Here is a 13,279-nt window from a genome sequence, read left to right as displayed (position 1 = left end):
CACCTAAGGAAGATCCGGGAAAACCAAAGCAGAACTGATCCAAATGTATCCATTCACATTGCATCTGACGCTGACGAGGGGCTGATTGTGGAGAGGGAAGTCAAGAACCGACCAACATTTTTTCTGGTCCACCCAGTACCCCTGGCAGCAGCACTGCAGTGGTAGGGCCCACACCCTCTACCCCTTCAACATGTATGAGGCACACTAAGAGTCTGGGACATACACCAATGCAACAAACTAAATTATTGAGCCTAACTGGTGTGAAGTCTGCATCATCATCACCATCATCACGTAATATGGTCCAGCCCACCATTAGCAGCATGTTTTGGTCGGATGCGCCATTTGAACGCAACCACCATACGGTACGTCTGTATAACGCAAAGCTGGCTAAAATGCTAGCGCTGGACTTTCTCAGTTTCTCTTTCGTGGAAGGGGTGGGTTTTCTTGAATTTGTGGCAACAGTCTGCCCTAAATGGAAGGTTCCTAGCCGGTCCTATTTTGCCAGGGTTGCTGTTCCAGCACTTAATCAAGATGTGCTGGAGGTGATTGGCGCAGCTATTCTGAAGAGTGCTGTTCACACTATCCACATGACAACAGACATGTGGACCAGTTGCCAAGCCCTTGATTACATGTGCATCACTGCACACTGGGTCTCTTTTGCAGGGGTCACACAACAGTTAAAACAAGCAGGTGTTGACACGGACACAGTTTTTCAAGCTACTCGTAAACATGCAACAGTAGGCATGTTTGCCATGGAGAAATCGCACGATGCAGCTAACCTTTTGGAGGAGTTTAACAGGAAGGTCAATGAATGGCTGCATCCAAGAAATCACATAGTTGGTTATGTTTCCACGGATAATGGCAGTAATATAGTTAGGGCCATGACTGATGGTGAATATTTCAGAGTGCCGTGTTTGGCGCACAGTATTAACATCGTCGTGCAAGAATTCTTGAAAAAAGAAGACACAGTCATCAAATTACTGACCATCTGCCGAAGAATCTGCACACATTTCAGCCATTCTTTTAAGGCCCGGAAGCAGCTGAGGAGCATTCAACATGAACGTAAACTGCCAGTCAAAGGACTAATCCAGGAGGTGGCAACACGTTGGAACTCAACCTTGTACATGCTTGAGCGTCTGTCTGAGCAGTGGGGGGTTATAAATGAGTATGTCTATAAACTGGGTTCTACTCAGAAAGACATGAGGCTAGAGTTGGAGGAATGGAAGCTAATTGCAAGCCTGATAGACATGCTTCGTCCTTTTGAGATCTTCACGCATGAAGTCAGCAGGGAGGACTGTTCTTTGGGCAAAGCTATCCCATTGTTGGTCATGCTAGAGCACCAACTGAAGGACGTGTCTTCAACGTTCAGAGATCATGCTGAAAAGCGAGAAGCATATGATTTGGCGGAGAAGGTATTAAGGCGCCTACTTCACAATGAAAGGCTTAAAAACATACATACAGAATAACATTACATTTGTGCCACTATTCTGGATCCACGGTACAAAAAGGCTGTGGCCAGCAAAGCATTCATTCCCTTTGATGAAGCAGTTGTTTCAAAGTACAAACATTGTCTCGCTGTGTCAGTCACTCGTTTCGAAAAAGAGCGGCTGAAATTTCAAGGAGACAGCACAAGTACAACTGAATTAGAAGGCCATCCAGCGTCAAGTTCCGCTTCTGAATCTGTGGCCGAAGGGAGTCACTTTCCCTCACAGCCGTTAACGACACCAGCAACCGTGTCATCATCCTCACCTGCACCAGGCCAAAAAAAAATATTGTCGGAAGCGGATTGGCTAACTCAGCAAGGGTTTGCTTGGTGCACTGCTGCAAAGGCCACAGATTGTACGCAAAGTGGAGCAACCCTGGAGAACCTTGAGTCGGTGGTGCAGGCCTATCTGGATAACCCAACAGAGGTCTGTCTTAATGAGAACCCATTGGTGTATTGGTATAGGAAAAGGTCTGTATGGCGACTGATCACCAACCTGGCTCTAAATTATTTGTCTTGCCCACTCGCAAGCGTGTCTTATGTACGTGCTTTCAGTGCTGCTGGTGCCATTGTAACTTCAAAAAGGACCCGCCTCTCGCCCAAAAATGTGGAGAGGTTAACAATAATCAAGATGAATCAGCACTTCATACCACCCAATTACAAAATACGTGAATGCACACAGGAAGAAAAGGACACTGACTTAGGTGACGCCGACGGAAGTTCTTCTCTGTTACCTGACCTACTCCCGTCTCAATTCATAGACTTTGAGGATGAGCTCTACTTCCCTGACACCGAGGTTTGAAAATGACTTCCTTTTTTTTCTCGTCCTTATTCACTTTTATTCCTGTGTGTCTTTCTTTGTTTTGCAACTTTTACCACAACAAAACTCTAATCACCTAATCACAACAAGTCCATCATCAGCACTGTCTTCATCTTATTTTCCTTATTGATTTGAAGGTGCCGCAGTCTGCATTCCTGATGTTCACAAGTTCACAACTCAATCATGCTCCTCTATCCGCCTCCTCCAGACTTCCCCTATCCATTTCCCTCAAGGCAGATGGATGGATTATGGAGAATAAATAAACTTTTTCTTCGTAGACGAGTCCCCTCAAGTGGGACTGAAATTACTGACTGACCACATGCTTGTTGATTGTTGACAGATTTACTTCTGAAATTGACAGGAGAGGCTGCCCTGTGGGCCCTCACTTTCCGAAGAAGATGCGGACAAAATAAGTAGAACAGGTAATGAATAACGAGAAGATGGCATGCAGTGGACAGCAATGGCTGTCTGTCTCTGTTGAAACCAATTGCTGTTTGTTTTTTGTTTTTTTTGTGAACAGCGCAATTTGCCATGTTTTGAATATACCAGTATTGCAAGTTTTTGGGGGTTTCTTTGGGGGTGTTCTAGATTTGCGGTGCTGGGTCGGGGGGTCTTGGAGCACTGCTGGGAAGGTCTAATTTTGATTGCAAGTGGTTTGAACAAAATCCATGGTGGAAAAGGGGGGTTATGGCCTAGCTGCAGAGCGCGTTTGGACAGAATTGAAGAAAGGCCGAAAATGTTCCAAGTGTGAGATTATGCATTTTTGCTTTTTGCCTGTTTGGGGGTCTTCGACTTTTTTGCGGGTGGGTTGGCGGGTCTTGGGGTATTGCTGGGAAGGTCTAATATCGGAATCAACTGGTTTGGAAAAAATCCATGGTGAAAAAGTTTTCCCGTTTTTGCACACTTGCCTGTTTTTGGGGGGCTGCTTGGGGGGGATCCTGGTGTTTGGGGGGGGTTGGGGGGTCTTTGAGCAATACTGGGCATGCCTAATTTTGGTTGCAAGTGGTTTGAAGTAAATCCATGGTTGGAAAGGGGAGTTAGGGCCTAGCTGCAGAGCGCGCATGGAGTGATTTGGGAACTAGGCCTACATTTTTCGAAGTCCCCGTTTTTGCATTTTTGCTTTTTGCCTGTTTGGGGGTCTTCTACTTTTTTGCGGGTGGGTTGGCGGCTCTTGGGGCATTGCTGGGAAGGTCTAATATCGGAATCAAGTGGTTTGGATAAAATCCATGGTGAAAAAGTTTTCAGTTTTTGCTCATTTGCCTGTTTTTGGGGGGCTGTTTGGGGGGTTCCTGGTGTTTGGGGGGGTTGGAGGTCTTTGAGCAATGCTGGGCATGCCTAATTTTGGTTGCAAGTGGTTTGAAGAAAATCCATGGTTGGAAAGGGGAGTTAGGGCCTAGCTGCAGAGCGCGCATGGAGTGATTTGGGAACTAGGCCGAAAATATGCTAAGTATGAGTTTTTGCATTGTTGCCTGTTTGGGGGGGTTCTGCTTTTTTGCGGGTGGGTTGGCGCATTTTGGGGCATTGCTGGGAAGGTCTAATATCGGAATCAAGTGGTTTGGAGAAAATCCATGGTGAAAAAGGTTTTCCATTTTTGCTCACTTGCCTGTTTTGGGGGGGCTGTTTGGGGGGTTCCTGGTGTTGGGGGGGGCGTTGGGGTCTGGGAGCACTGCTGGCACGTCTAATTTTGATTGCATTAGTTTTTAAGGAAATCCATGGTGTAAAAGGGGAGTTATGGCCTAGCTACAGAGCGCGCATGGAGAGATTTGGGAACTAGGCCGAAAATATTCTAAGAATGAGTTTTTGCATTTTTGCTTTTTGCCTGTTTGGGGGGTTCTGCTTTTTTGCGGGTGGCTTGGCGGCTCCTGGGGCATTGCTGGGAATGTCTAATATGTGAACAAGTTTTTCCCGTTTTTGCTCACTTGCCTGTTTTTGGGGGGCTGTTTGGGGGGGTTCCTGGTGTTTGGAAGGGGGGGGGTTGGGGGGTCTTTGAGCAATGCTGGGCATGCCTGATTTTGGTTGGAAGTGGTTTGAAGAAAATCCATGGTTGGAATGGGGAGTTAGGGCCTAGCTGCAGAGCGCGCATGGAGTGATTTGGGAATTAGGCCGAAAATATGCTAAGTATGAGTTTTTGCATTTTTGTTTTTTGTATGTTTGCGGGTCTTCTGCTTTTTTGTGGGTGGGGTGGCAGCTCTTGGGGCATTGCTGGGAAGGTCTAATATCGGAATAAAGTGGTTTGGACAACACCCATGGTGAAAAAGGGGGGTTAGGGCCTAGGGTTAGAGTTAGGGTTAGGGTTAGGGTTCTGAAATCGCTTTTTACACTTTACACATAGCTTGAGGGGAAAGATCCGCACATTTCGCCCACAATTATTAATCCTTGAAAAAGAGACTCAGAGTACGAACTTTCGAAATGATGCTTGTATGTTTTGTAATACTATCGACTCTGAAACTGAAAGTGTTATTTTTGCACTACACAGCGTACCTTATATTTTTTTCTCCGTGGTGTTTTAATATCACTCCCTGTTTTTCCATCAACAATTACAGGCCGGCTTTTACCCTGTGCAATGACAAAAAGGATGACCTCAGGCTTAGCGACCCGCAATTCAGCATCCGCCAGGCAGGCAGTGGACAAGGTGTCTTCTGGTCCCCAACATTGATCGGTGGAGTGTCAGATGGCATGGAGGAGTACCACGAAAGAGGAATGGCTGGATGCATGCAACTTCCCAAATTCAACAGGACAACTACAACAACATACAGTTACAGTATCCATCTTCATTTCGACTTATATTTTAAGTAATGTTATTGCTGTGAACTACTGTGCGTGTGACACTGTGCTTTTGTTTGCTCTCTGCTTCAATTCATCCCTCCAGCCATTGTATACTTTTGTCTTTGCTATTTTGTAAACGAATTTAATGTACGAAGTGGTTCTTCTCTCTGAGGGCAGATAGGCAAGTGAAATTGCGTAATTACTGCAGCCCTGTACTGTCACATTGTTGTTTCTTCATAGTACATTGTAGAAAGTACTACTTACTTTACAGAAACCTACCCATTTAGCAAACAACTTCATGCATGCAGTAGTGCATGCAGTTCCTTTATGTCCCTTAAAAGATGTATGAATAGCTTTGTATCCAAAGATTTGTTTATCTTCATTTGTTGTTTGTCCATGCTGTGTTTTTGTTTTTCCTCTCTCCACAAAACTTTACCCACAAACTCCATTTCCATCCAAGTTTCAAACCCTAACCCTCTTCCCCCGGGCTGTGTGGTTTTCATTGAGGTGTGAGTAAATTACAACAATAATTTCACACACTTGCTGGGGAGTATAAGGTGCAAGCAACCTCCTCAACTCAATTTTAAGGCAGCTAGATGAATCCTAGGATATTGTAATTCTGGGTAAAAAAACCAACAATGAGTATTTTAAAATAAATTCTGAATTTCATGCCCACCATCGATTGGATCCATCGTCAACATCATCCTCTTAAATGTCAAAAAGACTTGTTGTGTTACGCTGCTATGTCACTGTTCTTGTTGTAGCCATAATCATCCATGCAATTCTTTTTTCCCCAAACTTATCTTCAGCATTGCTTAGGCTACTGTTCCTTCTAATACTCCTCTCAGGCCACTCAATGTCTCATTTTTTTACTTTGTTTTTCATATGCTGCTACTGCTAGTGTGGTACCACGCCTACTACTAACACTAGAACAACAGAATTTCGGTCCTGGATGGTGTAATCGCCATTTTCCATGCAGCCAGCGCTGTGCCTTGATCTATTCTCAAACACGAATCACAGGTAAGATAAGCATTTTGGGGAGGTAGAAAGATGGGCTAGGATGCGGAGGAGAGACTGTTAGTAGTACAAGTAAAGTACTAGTAGGCCAATTGAATTCACTAACTCTGTTAGTGGCACTTTTGAACATTTTTGGACGTTTTAGATAATTCATGCTGGTAAGTTTGAGGAAAACCAAACGTGCCGTAACTCCCGCCCACCACCCCACAAAATAACATCAAACCGTACACTAAGTTGAAGTATGTAAAATGAATAATGATGTATTTCCCCTAACAAAAATAAACTAGTCCCACCCCTCCCTAACCCAAACAATTGTCCTTTTCAAGTAGTCCAAAAATAAATAATCCCCAACTCCCGATTACCACCCCCCCAACAGTCTTTAAAAAAGGGGCAAGGGACACAGTCACTCCCGGCGGTGTTTGTGCAGGCGGTACTTGCGGAGGTCCCACAGCTTTTTTTCTAGGTCTTCCACCTTGCACTCCAGGAAGTCCACTCGTAAGGCTAGGCGGCGCACACGTGCCTTCCAGGCTCTGAGGGGGCCAGCTGCTGATGGTCTTGCAGCTGAGCGGCGGCGGGGGGCTGTCCGAGCACGGCGCTTGGATGGAGGCTGCTGGCTGCTGGACACGGTGGCAGTGCTGAAGGAGGTTGTTGATGTTCCCTCCTCATTTTGCCGAGCGCACAGCCGGCAATATTCAACCCGAATGGCCTCCATCTTCAGGGCCCTAGCCCGGACAGCCATTTCCCCTCTGGTGAGCTTTTTAGGAGCATCTATATGAAGAAAGAAAGAAAAATAATGTAACCAATGCTCTTTAACAATAACACAAAAATAATTCAACAGAAAGTTGTCTTACAGTAACACCAGCAATTTGCAAGCACAGTATAACATTTTGGCATGTATCTTTGCGCCATCTTTGTAGGCCTGTAACAGTGGGAGTTTCAGGAATTCTACTACCAGGCAGCACTATGGACTCACTCAATACATAGTCAGAGAGTCAGAGAGTACACCAGTATTCGTCTTTTTTTCTCTACTTTTGTGAAAGAAATTACTTGTACGTGAACTTGTGGTAGCCGGCATAATGCCAACTCAGTCAGCTTGCACCCAAGAAAAAGAGACACAAGCCATGATGACGCAGACTTGCATGCATTACTTTAAGCAGTATATGCAGGTGAGGATAGGGAAGCTTTTACTTTTTTATAGGGGTGGCACTGGCCATACTCGGTTACATCAAGAGCTACTGCTCAATGTAATTTATATTTCTCACTGCCCCCCCCCGGGCCTTCAGTACTACAAAAGGAAAATGAAGATTATTCATTTCTGACCATGTCTCCAGCTGATTACATGATCACTTTGCTTATGTGATGCATGACTTTAGGTGCTTTATTCTGATAGATTGAGTGAACAACAGCGATAGTCCACCCATGATTAACACAGCAGAAAGAAAATTATGAACATAGGGAATGAGTGTGGTGACCATTATTGCCGGAGGAAGGGACTTGACTTGATATAATTGTCAACTATACAATACATACACACTATATGATGTGCTTGCAAAGTAAACTACTGTACTGTTACTTTAGGCAAGGGAGAGTTTCAGAACAATCACAACTTGTAGTATTTGGATTTCCCATGCTTTGCTACTTTGGCACGGACATGCTATTCTAACAAAGTAACACTCTTCATGCACTGAGCGTCTGCTCTACATACACCTCTGCTATGTATGAGGAAGAAGATACCATCCAGGCTTCCAAAGTAAACGTCTATCATTCTTCTTAATGTCTCAACTGACCCTAAGTTCTTTCCCTTTCCGTTCATCACATCCCTCAAGTTCATCTGATATGACTTGGCTCCATGATAAAAGTTTCCCAGCTGATTTGAAGTCAAATAGAGGGGGCCATTGCTTACTCGAGAACTACCGCCGCTAATGCTATTGCTAAGTCAAGGGAGACTGTCTTCTCCGTGATTGGCTAAAAAAAATGTAGTTCTAAATCAGTAACTGTTCTTAACAGTACAGTGTACTTGTAGTAGTGTACTTTCTACTGTACAGTACATCATACACTGATTTGCAAGCCTACTCTAAAATGTAAATAAGTAAGGAGTATAATGATAACTTACCACGTCCGCCGCTGCTGAACGATCCCCCTCAGCTCCTCCTGGTGGCGCCGCCGCTTGAGTGGACCCCACCGCACTGCTGGCCCCGGCACAGGTGGTGGCAAGTGCTGCATCAGATGTTGTGACGCCTAGAAAAAAACATGTCATATTTTTAGATGCCATACACCACCCCCTACTTCGTCTCGTAATGGAAGTGAAAATGTTAAACAATTTTCAATTATTGGGAGTGAAAAGAAGTCACGGTTTTGGGGAGGGTGTTAACTTATATGCTTAGCCATAACATGCAACTCTTTTTGGCACAACTGATGAATGCTTGCTCTTTAACGTGCAACATTTTTATAATTACAGACAGAATCAACTACTCCTCATCACCACCAGGAGGACTTGAAGTTCCAACAAGGTGAGGGCTCCCGAGTCCCGCACAGTTACTTCTGACTGAGGTATGTGGAAAGTCGAACTGCACCTATCATCAACAATGTCCTATTTCTCTTGTCCATACTTCTTTATGTGCAGAATAGTCCCTGAAACACTAGCGGTATGGTATGTGCTACTATCAAATCAAAAAGCCAACTACTAGCTTATTCTTGGAGGACATTGACATTTTGTTGCTGGAAATTGTGAAAGCACTAACATTAAGAAGACTGGAATAGACAGCAAGGGCAACCCATAGGACTGCACTGAGTGCCCCTAGAGCTATTGCTGGATCAGAGTTTTGTTTAACACCGTTTGCCGACTAGGCAAGCTTAGCTACCTACACAGACCGACTCATAAATAATAGTAAATAGTAGTAGCACAGAGAGTGATGGTAGAGAGGCAGGATAAGAATGTAGAAACAGTGTACAAGGAGATCAAAGACCATTTTGTAAAAAATAGAGTTAAGGAAGTATAATTATATTAACAACAGAACTACTTACTGGGGCCAGCAGAAGAGCCTGCAGTGGACCGTTCCTCCTGCCCACTCTGTTCTGCCGGAGTCTGGGGTGGTGCTGTCCTCTTACCCCTGGGAGGTGCTGATGATCATGAAATAAACAAAAACATGGATGATTGTTTTTCGGAAATATTTGATTTCTTTGACCACAATCCTAAATTATCTTGGGGAAACAAATTAGCAAGAATTGCACTACATGTATTGATCTATCTGATGTGGTCAACTAGGAGGATACTAGTACAGTATTGCTGGATTCGCAGACCGTCTACTTGGAAAGTTATGTAAATCACTAACTAAACCAACAACAAAAAGGTTCTACTACAACTGCCAGCACTCAGCAGTACGCGACGTGACAGACACAGTCCGTCATCATGATTGCAGAGCACTAAAAAATGTCCTACTACTACTACTAATAACAAGTTATAATATACTCAAACTGAACCTATCAATCCATCACTATCTCTTTTTCTTAGTGGCAGCAGGAGTACAAAGGAAGGACTAGACTTGAGTCTCTAGTCTCTCTAGCATTACGCAGTTCTGTAAAGTACTACACTCATACATATTCAGGCCAAATGAGCACAAAGTTGCAAACAAATAAGCATAGTAGCAATGCCACTGAGTAGGCGAGCACCTGCAATCACAGAAGCTATTTAAACGTTAATTTACCTGCAATGTAATCAAATTGGCATTATTCTTGCTCTTCGGGAAAAACATATATTAGCAATATAACACAGAGCAGAAGAAAACAAAGTAGTTATTAAATAGCTTCTCACCAAGGCCAGGGATCTCCACACCGAGCAGGTGGAGAAGGTCCTGCTCACGGTCAAGGAGGTCCGACCACCGGTGCGTCACTTGCTGGTAGGTGTGCCGGTCCCCTGATTCCCTCTGCATGGCCCAGCACACCTTTCCCCACAGCTGGCGACCCTCCCGGAGGCCATTCTCTGCCGCGAGCCTGCCCCCTGCTGCCACGGTCTTGGGGAGGTGGCGCTGCACATAAAAGATCACTGCGGCCACCTCCACTGCGCTGAATATCTCCCTGGCCATCACTTCCTCCCCTCGCAACCGCCCGCAAGGGAGCCGGGTACGTGGTGTGGGACCCTTCCCCTTCTCCTTCCCGGCTCCCTTTGCCATGGTCCTGTACAGCAGAAAGAAAAAAAAAGGAAAGGATAGGGAAAAAGTAAAGAAAAAAAAAGTTTACAAAAGTAGCTTTAAAAGTAACGAAAAGTTTAAAAAAACACAAAGTATAGATCTAGAAAAAAAGAGGGATAGATATAGAGTAGGAAAGATAAAAAAAAGTCCAAAGAAACAAAGGATTGCACAGATGAAAGGAGGATTAGAAAGCATGCACAGTACCATAGCAATGAATGAAAAACCAAATGGCCGCGCCCATTGAGGACCGCGTGGGTAAATTTGCGCGATATTTTCCCCGCGAGTATGCAAAAACACGTGTGTACTCATAATAGCGTGCCGCACACAACGCGACATTGCCAATAGTGCCCGGAAAAGGAAATACGCAACGCGCACAAGATGGCCACGCCCATGTACGACCGCATGGGCAACCTCGCGGTCGGTGCGCTGCAAGCGGTCCGTGAATAAGCAAAAAACCCTGCGAACAAGGAAAAAAAATCCGCAAATTCGCACGAATTGGCAAATTCTGCAGATCGTGAATTCCCTTAGGCACGATTTCGCGGACCGCGAATTTGCAAATTTCGCCCATACTTAGTTTATTCCATCACCGTTCTTTAACCCACTATGCCACCCCAGATCAGACATGGCCATATGCAAATCAGTCTGACCCTGTGCTTCATGGGAACAGTCCAGCCCGAACTGCCAAGCCATGCCTTCCCTGGACCGGAAACAAGCTTCCGAGGACCAGTTTATGGCATTTCAGCCGTCTTCAGCCCGGCTTGCTTGAATCCAGTGGCAAAGTGAGCAAGGGACTCACGTCTGAGCATACCCTGCCAACTTATGGCGAACATGCAGTGAAGTATAGCATGGTACAGTGGAGGTGCTTTGACTGATGTTGAGTGGAATTTTGTGCTGATCGGAGCATCATAGACTGGTGAGGCGTAAATTTGAGTAGAGTAGAGAGCTATTGATTGGAGTGGCATACAGAGGAGTTGCGTAGAGTGGAGTCTCATAGAGTGAAATTGCATAGAGTACAGTGTGTTATAATAGAGTTATGCACAGTGGAATTACATAGAGTACAGTATGGTACACTGGAGTGGCATACACTGCTTTTGCAGTGGAGCAGAGTGCAGTGGCATACAGAGGAATACAGAGGAATAGCTCAAAAGTGGAGTGATGTAGAGTGAAGTGGCGTAGAGTGGAATGGGATAGATTGGGTTGGCATACACTGGAATAGGGTCAAGAGGAGACGTGAGTAGGGAGTGGCGTTGAGTGGATTCTCACACATTGGAATAACTACCACTTTAGTAGCGTACACTGAAATAGCGTACAGTAGAGTGGAATGACATTAACTGTAGTGCTCACGAGTAGAGCAGTGTAGAGTGGTTCACTAACATAATATCTAAGCCCTGAATATTGTGATATAAATATTGTGTAAAAAATATTGATTTTGTATACATGTATGGTAAGGCCAAAAATAATGAAAAAAACCCTTGTTTTACACTTATATTGGAAAAATACATATATAGTTAAAAATAGTAACATTGTCTAAGTTTAACATCAATATAGTGTTGATTAACTATATTTAAATTATATTTAATATATCTATATATATATATATATATATATACATATATATATATATATATATATATACATATATATATATATATATATATATATTTTTTTTTTATCACCAAAATGCCCAAAGCTTTCGGAAATGCACACGATAACAGACGAACTTGCCAAAGTTCATTTAATTGCAATGCATCAGCATTTTGACATTCTGAAATAATTTATCTTCTCCTTACGCGTTTCAGGCTTCATTGCCCTTGTTCACAGGATTGACAAACAGCAAAACAAAAGAGCCTTGAATCTCTCTGCATTTAAATAATGTCCTGCCTCTTGATTGGACTGCTCAGGTAAGTTAGAGTATATTGCAATGTGGAACATGGTGTTCCCAGACTTCAATCACACCTTCCAGTGGGTTTTGTTTGCTGTTCGAATTTTCGTCAGTATTGCCTTTAGTGGGCCTCCAAGAAAATGGCCTGCTCGGCTCCGCTCCTTCCCTGAAAGTTTGAGGGTGATTTGTCAAGTGGGGGCAGAGAAAAAAGGGGGGTCCCAAAACGTGCTTTCCCCATGCAATTTTCCGTAGGGACATTTAGGCATGGCTACAGCCCGAACGGCTGAACAGAATTACACTAAATTTGGCAGAGAGGCAGAGATCGATTCGCAGATTGTGCTTTTTGTTAAATGGTGTAAATCCGTTCAGTAGTTCCTGAGAAAATCACAAGTAAAGTCATAGCGATATCTAGAGACGGAGTACTGCACGCGTACGGAGATCCGTTCAATTACGAGCACGAGCTGCATGCTGAGTGGTTGTCAACTGTCTGTCAACACTCCAAACCAGGAAGTGTTGGCAGCCATCTTGTGCCTTGGTAGAACCGAGGCACAAGAAAACAGAAAAAGAAGCTTGAAAAATGCAAAAAGGGGGCAGGGTAGAAACACCCTGACCCCCTAAGCCTGCTTAGGGGGTCCCACAGGACCCCCAAGGCCAAAAATAAATTATTATTTATTTTCAAAAAAATTGCGGGGTACACGTACTCTGCCGATCCCCCCCAAAAAATTAGGGCACCACTCTGCAAATGCGCCAGGGGGCGCATTTGCACAGGGGGAAATAATTCCCCTTGAAAACTGGGGGTCCCTGGGGGACAAGTAGCCCTCCAGGAACCTCCAGTGTGCACCAGGGGGCTGCCTTGCAGAGACCTGTAGAGAGGCCACACCCCTTTTTACACCTCTCTGCAAGGCAGCCCCCTGGTGCATACTGGAGGTTCCTGATCCCTTGGGCCTGGTCAGGGGGTCCCACAAGGACCCCCAAGGCCCCAAAAAAAAAAAATTATTTTTTTAAACCCTGGGATATGCTTAGGGTACGCGCACCCTGCCGATCCCCCCCAAAAATTAAGGCATCACTCTGCAAAAGCGCCCCCTGGCGCGTTTGCAGAAGTGGAAATAATTCCCCTTGAATAT

The 13,279-nt window shown here is 44.6% G+C and overlaps 2 long non-coding RNA genes across 2 annotated transcripts in view; one reads left to right on the top strand and one right to left on the bottom strand.

Moving 5' to 3' along the window:
- The window catches only part of LOC144785389 (uncharacterized), a 135,705-nt gene that overhangs the window by 93,650 nt on the left and 28,776 nt on the right, over positions 1-13,279 (top strand). The gene's annotated exons all lie outside the window — the stretch shown is intronic.
- On the bottom strand, positions 6,407-9,209 carry LOC144785388 (uncharacterized). The gene is made up of 3 exons (XR_013601848.1): positions 9,111-9,209; positions 8,200-8,324; positions 6,407-6,854 (listed from the first exon to the last, which is right to left on the bottom strand). It is a non-coding gene; the product is annotated as an uncharacterized LOC144785388 (long non-coding RNA).

The sequence above is a fragment of the Lissotriton helveticus genome, chromosome 10, assembly GCF_964261635.1.
Source record: "Lissotriton helveticus chromosome 10, aLisHel1.1, whole genome shotgun sequence".
In the NCBI taxonomy this organism is placed as follows: Eukaryota; Metazoa; Chordata; class Amphibia; order Caudata; family Salamandridae; genus Lissotriton; species Lissotriton helveticus.
Note: the sequence above shows the minus strand (reverse complement) of the source record. Positions and strands in the feature narration are given on the sequence as shown.